The sequence below is a fragment of the Mobula birostris genome, chromosome 2 (genome assembly GCF_030028105.1).
Source record: "Mobula birostris isolate sMobBir1 chromosome 2, sMobBir1.hap1, whole genome shotgun sequence".
NCBI lineage: Eukaryota > Metazoa > Chordata > Chondrichthyes > Myliobatiformes > Myliobatidae > Mobula > Mobula birostris.
In genome coordinates this window covers 23,604,508-23,614,591 of record NC_092371.1, presented here as the reverse complement: position 1 = coordinate 23,614,591, position 10,084 = coordinate 23,604,508, and positions in this window count along the sequence as shown.

Here is a 10,084-nt window from a genome sequence, read left to right as displayed (position 1 = left end):
AGACCCCAGTCAGTCTGGATTGGCAAAAGAATCTCCTCCACAATCTCCAGCAGCACAGGAGCACCGCAGGGATGTGTACTTAGCCCCTGCTGTGCTCATTTTACACCTCTAACTCTGTGGCAGAGCACAAATCCAACACCATATACAAGTATGCCGATGTCACCACTGCTGTGGGCTGTATCAAAGGTGGTAATGAATCAGCATTCAGGAAGGAGATTGAAAATTTGGCTGAGCAGTGTAATAACAACAACCTCTTACTCAGTGTTGATAAGATCAAGGAACTGATTGTTCACTTCAGGAGAGGAAAACCAGTCCTGAGCCAGCAATCATCGGAGGATCAGTAACTTCAAATTTCTGAGTGTCACTATCTCAGAAAATCTTTCCTAGACCCATCTTATAAATATATTTGTGAAGAAAGTATGACAGTGGCTCTACTTCCTCAGGCGTCTGTGGGGATTTGGCATGTCATCAAAAACTTTGGCAAACTTCTATGGGTGTGTCATGGAAAGTGTGCTGATTGGCCATATTATGGCCTGGTACGGGAACACCAATGCCTTTGAGCAGAAAACCCTACTAAAGGTAATGGACTTTGCCCAGTACGTTATGGATAAAGCCCTCCCAATCATCGAGCACATCTACATGAAACGTTGCTGTCAGAAAGCAGCATCCATTATCAAATTTCTTCTCCACCCAGTCCATGCTCTTTTCTCACTGCTGCCATCAGGTAGAAATTATAGTGCCTCAGGACTTGCCCCACCAGGTTCAAGAACAATTACCATCAGGCTCTACTATACTCATTTAAAGACTCTTATCTTGTTATTTCACGTTTGTCATTTATTCCCATTTATTTATATCTGCATGTGCACATAATTGTTGTCCATTGATTCTGTTTAGTTATGGTTCTATATACTTGCTATGTATCCCCGCGGAAAAGAATCTCAGGTGACAAGTATGCATAAGTTAGCAAATTTTACTTTGACTAACTTCATCACCTCAACAGAATGAAAGATGCATACTTAAGGTTTACAAAGCAAGATTGAGACAGGGCTCTCAAACAAGGTTATAAGATAGCCAGGACGGAGCTTAAGTACAAACTTGGAAGAGCTAGAAGTGGACAGGAACACTGTTTCATTTGACATATATGGTTGAATCATAATTAAACAAGCTGTTTAGAAGGCTGTGGAGAGTAGGATTGAGGAAAACCCCAAAGCATTCTACAAGTGAAGAACAGGGTGATGACTAGAGTGAGGGTAGGACCTATCAGGGATAAAAATAAGGAAACATGCCTCGAGTAGGAGGAGTTAGGGAGATCCTTAATTAATACTTTGCTTCAGTATTCACCAGAGTAAGATCTTGATGTACAGTATATGAGGACAACATAGAAGAGTCTAATATGCTGGAATATCAATGTTAAGAAAGAGGATGTTCTGAAACTTTTGAAAAGTATTGGGACAAATAAGTTCCCTGGGCCAGATGGGATATACCCCAGGTTATGAGAAGCAGGGGGAGGAGATTGCTGTGCCTTGACGATAATCTTTGCATCTTCATTGGCCACAGAGGTAGGGCCAGGGGATTAAAGGATGGCAAATGTTATTCCTTTGTTCAAGAAAGGCAATAGGAATTATAGACCAGCGAGTCTTACATTAGTGGTGGAAATCTCACTGACCGGAGGCCTGTAACTAGTCATGTGCCACAGGGATCAGTGCTGGGTCCATTGTTATCATCTATGTTGATTAGATAATCATGTGGCAAAATGGATCAGTATACTTGCTGATGACCCCAAGACTAGGGATATAGTGGACAGCAAGGAAAGCTATTAGAGGTGACTTGGACCTGCTAGCAAAATAGGGTGAGAAATGGCAGATGGAATTTAATACAGGCAAGTGCAGTTGACAGCAACACTTTGAGAGGACACATCAGGGCAAGACTTGCACAGTGAATGATAGAGCTCTGACAGGTGCTGTAGAACAAAGGAATCTGGGGAATTCAGATCCATAATCCCTTGAAAATGGCATCACAGGTAGATAGGATTGTAAAGACAGCTGTTGGTACATAGACTTTAATAAATCAAGGCGCTGAGTACCGGAGTTGGGATATTCTGTTGAAGTTGTACAAGGCACTGGTGAGTATGAATCTGGGGTATTCTGCACTGTTCTAATCACCTACCTACAGGAAAAAATACCAATAAGCTTGAAAGAGTACCGTGAAAATGTAGAGGGACGTTGCCGGGACTTGACTTAAAGTGAAAGTTTGAGTAAGTTAGGACTTTATTCCCTGGTGCACAGGAGAATAAGGGGAGATTATAATTTATAGAGGTCTACAAAATCATGATGGGTGACAGGGTGAGTGCATGTAGGCATTTCTCCCTCATGCTGGGTGAAACTAGCATATGTTTAGGGTGAAAGGATAAATATTTTAAGGGAATCTGATGGTGAAGGGGGTGGTGCAAGTATTGAACAAGCAGCCAGAAGTGGCAGATGGAGGCTCAACTGCAGCATTTATGAGTTTAGACAGGTACGTGGATGGGAGGGGTTTTGAGGGATATGGTCCAGGTATTAAGCAGAAGATCATGTCAGCATGGACTAGATGAGCTTCAGGGCATATTTCTGTGTCATAGTATTCTATAAGCTCCATAATCATTTCGTAAAGTTGTTCAAAAAATCTTCAGATTTTAGTTATACCAAAAAATAGTGGAGACTAAAAACAGAAATATCAGAGGGAATTCCCTTTCAAATGGATACTGAGAGATTTGCTGCAATCATCAAAATTAACAGATGAGCTATTTGCTGAAACAGATTGAAATTAATTTATTTGGCCTTAAAGGTTAGCGAAAGTATTCACAATGAAGTGATCAAATATCAATTAAAACAGCTAATCATTTCAAATCAGTTACACATAATTATAATATACATATTGAAATATAAACAAAATGCTGGAAACACCCAGCAGACCAGACAGCATTGTGAGGGGAAAAAAAAGTTAATTTTTCAGGTCAAAGGCCTGATGATAGAGCTTAGACCTGAAATGATCAGATGTTGCCTGACTGAATGAGTGTTTCCAGTGTTTGCTGCTTTTATGTCAGATTTCCAGCATCTGCAATTTTTCTTTAAATTTTCACACAGAAATATTGGTTCAACACATCCCACACGAGTTGCAGTAATATAGAGAGAAGACTAGCCAAGAACTACTTTGCTCGACACAGACCAGGAAACAGTAACTCAGTTAGTAAAAAGAAATTATAGGATGTGTGCTTGAGCCTGAATTTCTTCAAAATAGATTTTTGACCAGGCTGCAGCAAATGAGGTAGCAACAGATAAACAAAAGACTTCCCCATAGGGGAGAAATCAAAACAACCACAAAATAGCCTTATTTGTTCCAGATATTGGAATGCCGAAGCAAATGAACTTTCAATCCTGAAGTCAAATAGGATGTGCTTCAGAATTAAATAGAAGCCACATTGTTAATCAAAATTATGTAAAATTATTTACAGCTATTTTAAAAAAGAACAAGTAAAGAACTTGTAGTAATAATAAGAGAGAGGCAGGAGGGGGTGGTGAAAAGGCAGGTGCAGAGACATGGATAGAAGTGATGGAGAAAAAGCGATGGGGTAAAGAGGAGTCCAAAAGACTAGCATTTTAGGTAAAATTAAGAGGCAGGAATGACACAAAGACTGACTGCCCTATGGCCATTACATTACTGGCACACTTAACTCATCACCAAGCCTTCAATAACAGATGATACAACACATTTGCAAAAGTGTCCTATCTGAACCTGAAACTAATTTGTTATTGAAATACACCAAAATCTCATGAGTAGACAAATTTATGTAGTAAACCAAGTAAGTTGGAGGGAATGGATACATAAAAATTACTGTTCAATTTGCAGACAACTGGGACAAATGTAATATTTTCACCAACTTCAATCCCCGATGCTTGTTCAACTAAAAAAACTCTTCTGGTGTATGCAGTGAATTAAGAATATATTATTCAATGTCTGCTTTCAGAACTGGATCCCAACAAACAAATCTTGCTGATTGAAAATGACTAATTATTAACTAAATAATTACTATTTAACGGGAGATCGCTGAGTGAGTTGGAGACAGTTCTTTGTGGACTTGTCTGTGGAGCGGGAGATTGCTTGGGTTATTAGTAACCCAGCAAGCGCCAATAAAAAGTAGCATGGTTTACACAAAGCAACCATTATAGGAGTGGACTATGTTGGAGCTGTCAGGCTTTGGCTCAACAGGTGCAACCTGGAACTTAAGTTAGAGGTATAACAAGGGTAGGCAGGATGGTAGTTCAGGCAGTAGAATACACCTGTGAGGTGTGGGATTTCAGGGTATCTAGCGGTCTCCCTGATGACTGCATCTGCAGGAAGTGCACCCAACTTCAGCTCCTGGCTGACAAGGTCAAGGAACTGGAGCCGGATGTACTTGGGACCACCCGGGAGGCTGGAAACTTCACAGACAAGACTTTTTCCTGAGGTGGTCATACCTACAGCACAGGTTTCAGACAGTAGATGGGTGACCACCAGGAGAAGTAAAGGTAGTAATCAGTCAGTGCCGGGTTCTCCTGTGGCCATTGTCCTCAGCAACAAGTACATGCTTTTTGATATTGCTAGGGAGAGGGGAAGGGAGGAGGAAGTAACACATCAGCACACAGCCGCAGCAGCCAGGCCAGTGGCACTATGGCCACTCTAAAGCTCAGCATGGAAGGGTAAAGTCAGGCAGAGCGATAGTGATAGGTATTATGTACTCATGTACATTTTAATCCAACAGAGCTGCTGTCAGGCTTCTATGTGTGTTACATACTGAACATAATGTGAGTGCATCCCAGGTAGCTGACTTAAAAGCAAAATAAACAGCCGCACATTTGTTCCTTACCTCTCGTGCGTGTTATTCACAGCCACCCAGCCTCCCATAACAACTAGTGATGAGGTGACAAGTCCTCACGTCATATTTATTGTGTTGTTTCCTTCGGCAAGAAAAGTCAGTGTGCAGCTCTCGGTGTACCACGGCGTCACGTGGGTGAGTGAAAAGACGACGCTGCACGCCACTAGAAATAGCCACAGGAAGCAAGGTGAATGAAGAATCCGCAGAGAGAAAATGGGACGATTAAATAAATCAAATGAGAGGAAGAGAGAGAGAAAGAGATGAATGAGACTGAATTTTCTGGAACTTGACTGTATTTGAAAATGGTGAGAATGTTTGGAAGTATGACTATGACGATACAACAAAGCAATGGACTTCATATACGGAAAGATTTGAATATTTTACACTGGCCAATCAAATTTCAGATAATATTCGTGTTCCAACTTTTCTGACTGTAATGGGTGCAAAGACGTTTAATTTATTACACAGTCTAGTGCAACCTGCTAAGCCTGGTGGTAAGCCTTTTGAGGACATGGTTAAAGTTTTAAAGGACCCACTATTCCACTAAACCTTTGATTACTACTGAGGTTCAGATTCATAAAAGGAATCAAAAGGAAGGTGAGGCTATTTCAAAATTTGTGCCAGGGCTGAAGCAATTGTCTGAACACTGATTTTGGGCAAATGCTGAATGACACATTACATGGTCTGTGTATTGAGGCAATTCAGAAACATTTGCTTACAGAAGACAGACAAACATTACAGAAGGCAAATGAGATTAGTACATCTATAAAGATGGGAACTAAAGAAGCACAGCTATTAAGCACATCTTCACAAGATCATAAAGTTTCTACCAGCTTTAAGAATAAGACACTTGCTGGCAATCAGTGTTACCGCCATGGCAAAACTAAGCAAAAGAACACTGGTATAAGGATTTTGATTGCTGAAACTGTGGCAGAAAGAAACATACTGAACGTGCCTGTAAAAGTAAAAAGACGGTTAACCAAAAACACAAATAAATAAAAATGACTTTTGGAAAAACAAAAAGAAACATTAACAAGATGCAGCGTACTGAGGACAGACTGAGTGACTCTCACTCAGTCTGTCCTCAGTACGCTGCATCTTGTTAATGTTTCTTTTTGTTTTTCCAAAAGTCATTTTTATTTATTTGTGTTTTTTTTTAAATGCAAAGCTTCTTCAACTACTGAGTGACTCTCACTCAGTAGTTGAAGAAGCTTTGCATTTAAAAAAAAATCTATTTCAGGACACAAAGATGGCTATTGGTTAACACCACGGTTAGAGGGGATCACAGTGAGGATGCAGGTGGACACCAGTGCTCCAGTATTGCTGGTGTTAGAGACAGTTTACAAAGAGAAATTGCAGCATCTCACTTTAAAGAGGTTGGCTTTAGACTTACACAGGTGGGGTTGTTCCATTGAGGGAAGTGATACATGTTACAGTGGAGTAACAGAGAAAGAAAATCCACTGTACATTGTTAAAGGTAGTTATCCTGCACTTCTGGGCAGCTCAAAACACAACTGGCACGAAGCACACTTGATTGGTGGGAGCACTGGTCTACGAGAGGTATTGAAAAATTGGGCAGTATGAGAAGAATCACTGTTAAACTGGCTGTTAAACCCGACACAACAGCCAAATGCCTGAAGGCAAGGCAAGTCCAAGGTAGGGTATTGGAACCAGTGTGTGTAGCTGAATGGGCAACTCCAGGGGTTCCTGTCCTAAAAAGGGATGGCTCTTAAAGGCTTTGTGGAGACTATAGGAAGGATGGTGAAGCTTTGGAGAGGGTGTAGAAAAGGTTTACCAGGATGGTGTGGGGCAGTTATCTCACACATCAAGCTGTCGGGTGAAAAGTATCCAATCATTTTCACATCAAGGACACTAAGCAAGGCAGAAAGCCACTATGCCCGGATTGAAGTGGGAAGTACTCACAATTGACTTTGAAGTTAAGAAATTCCATCAATTCCTCTTTGGTAGATGATTTACAGTATTGAGATACCATCACCTCTTGATATCAGTTTTTAGTCCAATTTTTGTGGACCTTCCTTCCCTGGCTGCTAGTCGAATGCAATGCTGGACTCTATTACTATCTACACATCAGTACAACATCAAGTACAGAAGGTTTGAGTGCCATTTGAATGCTGATGGACTATCCAGTCTCCCCTTAGTTGTAACAACTCCTATCAGAAGAGTTGAAAGCATTTATGGAAGTGAATGGTATTCAGCATATCAAGTCAGCACCAAATCATTCAGCCACTGAAAGGCCCTGCTGAATGATTCATACGAACAATGAAACAAGCCCTCAAGACTTCAGTGAGAAGTGGATCCCCCAACCAGCGTCTTAGCACTTACTTGCTGACATACCGCAACAACCACTGCCAAAATGGCTCCAGTCACTGAACTGATGAAAAGACAGCTTCACACCCTATACACCAAAACACAAAACAGATTATGCTACATGAATAGAAAACCCAAGCAGAGACACATGCCAAAACAAAGTGCAGAAGTTTCATAGGAGAGAGAGTACTTGCCCAGAACTACATCTCTGGAATAAATTGGATACCTGCGATGGCGGTGGCACAAACTGGCCCTGTGTCGTACACAGTGGAAACTAGTAACCACAACATCTGGAGAGGGAACGCTGATCACTTCTGAGGCTACTGAAAACCAACACAAAATGACCAATCCAGATCCTGATGTAGAAATGGGACAGGATTCTGAGACAACTGCAGAACCTCCACCAAGATCAACTGACACAGACAGTGCTCCCCATCCCCTGTGCTTTCTGAGGTACCCCCTAATGACAATGCAGTACCCAAGCCAAGATCTATACATACACCAGCAAGAGACAAAATGACTTTGGTGTCATCCCTGGGTCATCAGTGCTATCCCAAGAACAGGCAGCCTCCAGACAGACTGCATCTCCAGAATAATACCCAGGGTTATGTCTGTGAATAGAAGCAGTTCTTCCCTAGTTTAGAAAAAAACAATTGTTCTTGTTGTTGGTTGAATTTGAGGATTACTCCATTAAATGTTAACAGTTCAGCAGCTGGTCTGTGCATGGGAAGGGGGAGAAGCCTTCAAAATAAGAAGGAAGTAATATGGATTTATGCATATCTTGACCCTTATGGGTTGCTGTCTAGCTTCCTGTGCGTTAAGTACTAAACTTAATGTGAGAAGGCTTTCTGGGCAAATAAAGCAGCTGGATGTTTGTTCCTCACCTCTCCATCTCTCAAGTGTGTTATTCATGGCCACAAACCTAACAATAGGAGACTTGATAGTTAAGAGGATGAAAAGCAGATTCTGCGGCCACGGAAGAGAAGCCAGGATGGTTTGATGTCTTCCAGGTGCCGGGGTCAAGAGTATCTCAGAGCGGCTGCAGAGTATTCTCAAGAGGGAGGATAAGCAGCCAGAGGTTGTGATGTACATTGGCACCAATGAGATAGATAGAAGAGGTTCTGTGTAGTAAGTATAGTGAGTTAGGCAAGAGGATGAAGAGTAAGACCTCCAAGGTAGTAATCTCTGGATTACCCCCAGTACCACATGCTAGAAGGGGCAGGAAGAGAATGATAGTACAGATGAATGAGTAGCTGACTAAGTGGTGCAAGTGCAGAGTTTCAGATTTCAGGATCACTGGGATCTCTTCTGGGGAAGGTATGACCTGTACAAAAAGGACGGGTTACACCTGCACCCAAGGGGGACTAACATCCTTGCCGGCAGGTTTGCTAGAGCTGTTGGGGTGGGTTTAAACCAGGGGTTCCCAACCTTTTTAATACCATGGATCCTTACCATTAATCGAAGTGTCCATGTACCCCAGGTTGGGAACCCCTGGTTTAAACTAATTTAGCAGTGGGATGGAAACAAGAATGATAGGTCTGAGGATCGGGCAATTGGTACACAAGTAATGCAACGCGTAGTGAGACTGTGAGGAAGGACAGGTAGGTGATGGGGCAAAATTGCAGTCAGTGGGATGTGTTGATGTGCAACATGTGGGCAAAATCAAAAAGGGTGAGGACTAAAGGTGTTATATTTGAATGCACAGATTTACAGAATAAGATAGATGATGTAGCATATATAAGAGATGTGGGCATCACTCAGTTGTGGCTGAAAGAAGATCTTAGTTGAGAACTTAACATCCAAGGATCCATCTTGCATTGAAAGGACAGGCAAGAAGGCAGAAGGGGTGGGGTAGCTCGGCTGGTTAAAAAAAAAAAATCAAAATCCTTAGAAAAAGGTGACATATGATCACAAGATATACAATTCATGTGGGTAGAGTTAAGAAACTGCAAGAGGAAAAAAAGACCCTGATGGGGATTATATAGAGCCCTCCAAACAGTAGCCAGGATGTGGGATATAAATTACAATGGGAGATTGAAAAGGCAGGTAATAAGGGCAATGTTATGATAATCATGGGGCATTACAATAGGAGGCAAATTGGGAACATCATGTTTGTGCTGGACCTCAAGAGAGGGAATTTGAAGAATGCCCACAAGATAGCTTTTTAGAGCATCTATTGGTTAAAGGTAAAAGATGAGAAATTTAAGGGGAAACTTCTTCACTCAGAGGGTGGTGAGAGGTGGAAAGAGCTGCCAGCAAAAGTGAAGCACACGAGCTCAATTTCAACGTTCAGAGAAGTTTGGATAGGCACATGGAAAATAGGGGTATGGAGGGTCAATGGGAGTAGGCAATTTAAATGGCTCAGCATGGACTCGATGGGCCAAAGAGCCTGTTTCTATGCTGTACTTTTCTATGACTCTATAATACCAAAGGATATCAAAAGTTGTTTTTTCCCAGAAATACTATACAAAGAGTAAAATATGTAAGAGTGGATATTGGACTTCTGGAAAATAATGTTGGAGAAGAAGAAACTGGATGAAGAAATAATAAGTATTTTGCATGACCAGAAATTCTAGTGTCGGGGGCAGTAGTGAATGTAGTTGCTATAACTAAGGAGAAGCTGCCCGGGAGCTAAAATGTTTGAAGGTGGATAAGTTACCTGAACCAGATAGACTATACCCCAGGTTTCTGAAAGAGGTAGCTGAAGAGATTGTGAAGGCATTAGTAATGATCTTTCAAGAATCACTAGTTTCTGGAATGATTCAGAATGACTGGAAAAATGCAAAAGTCACTCCACTTCTTAACAAGTAGACAGCCCATGGTATAACAGGAAAGATACTGGCTTGGACAGAAGATTGGCAGGCT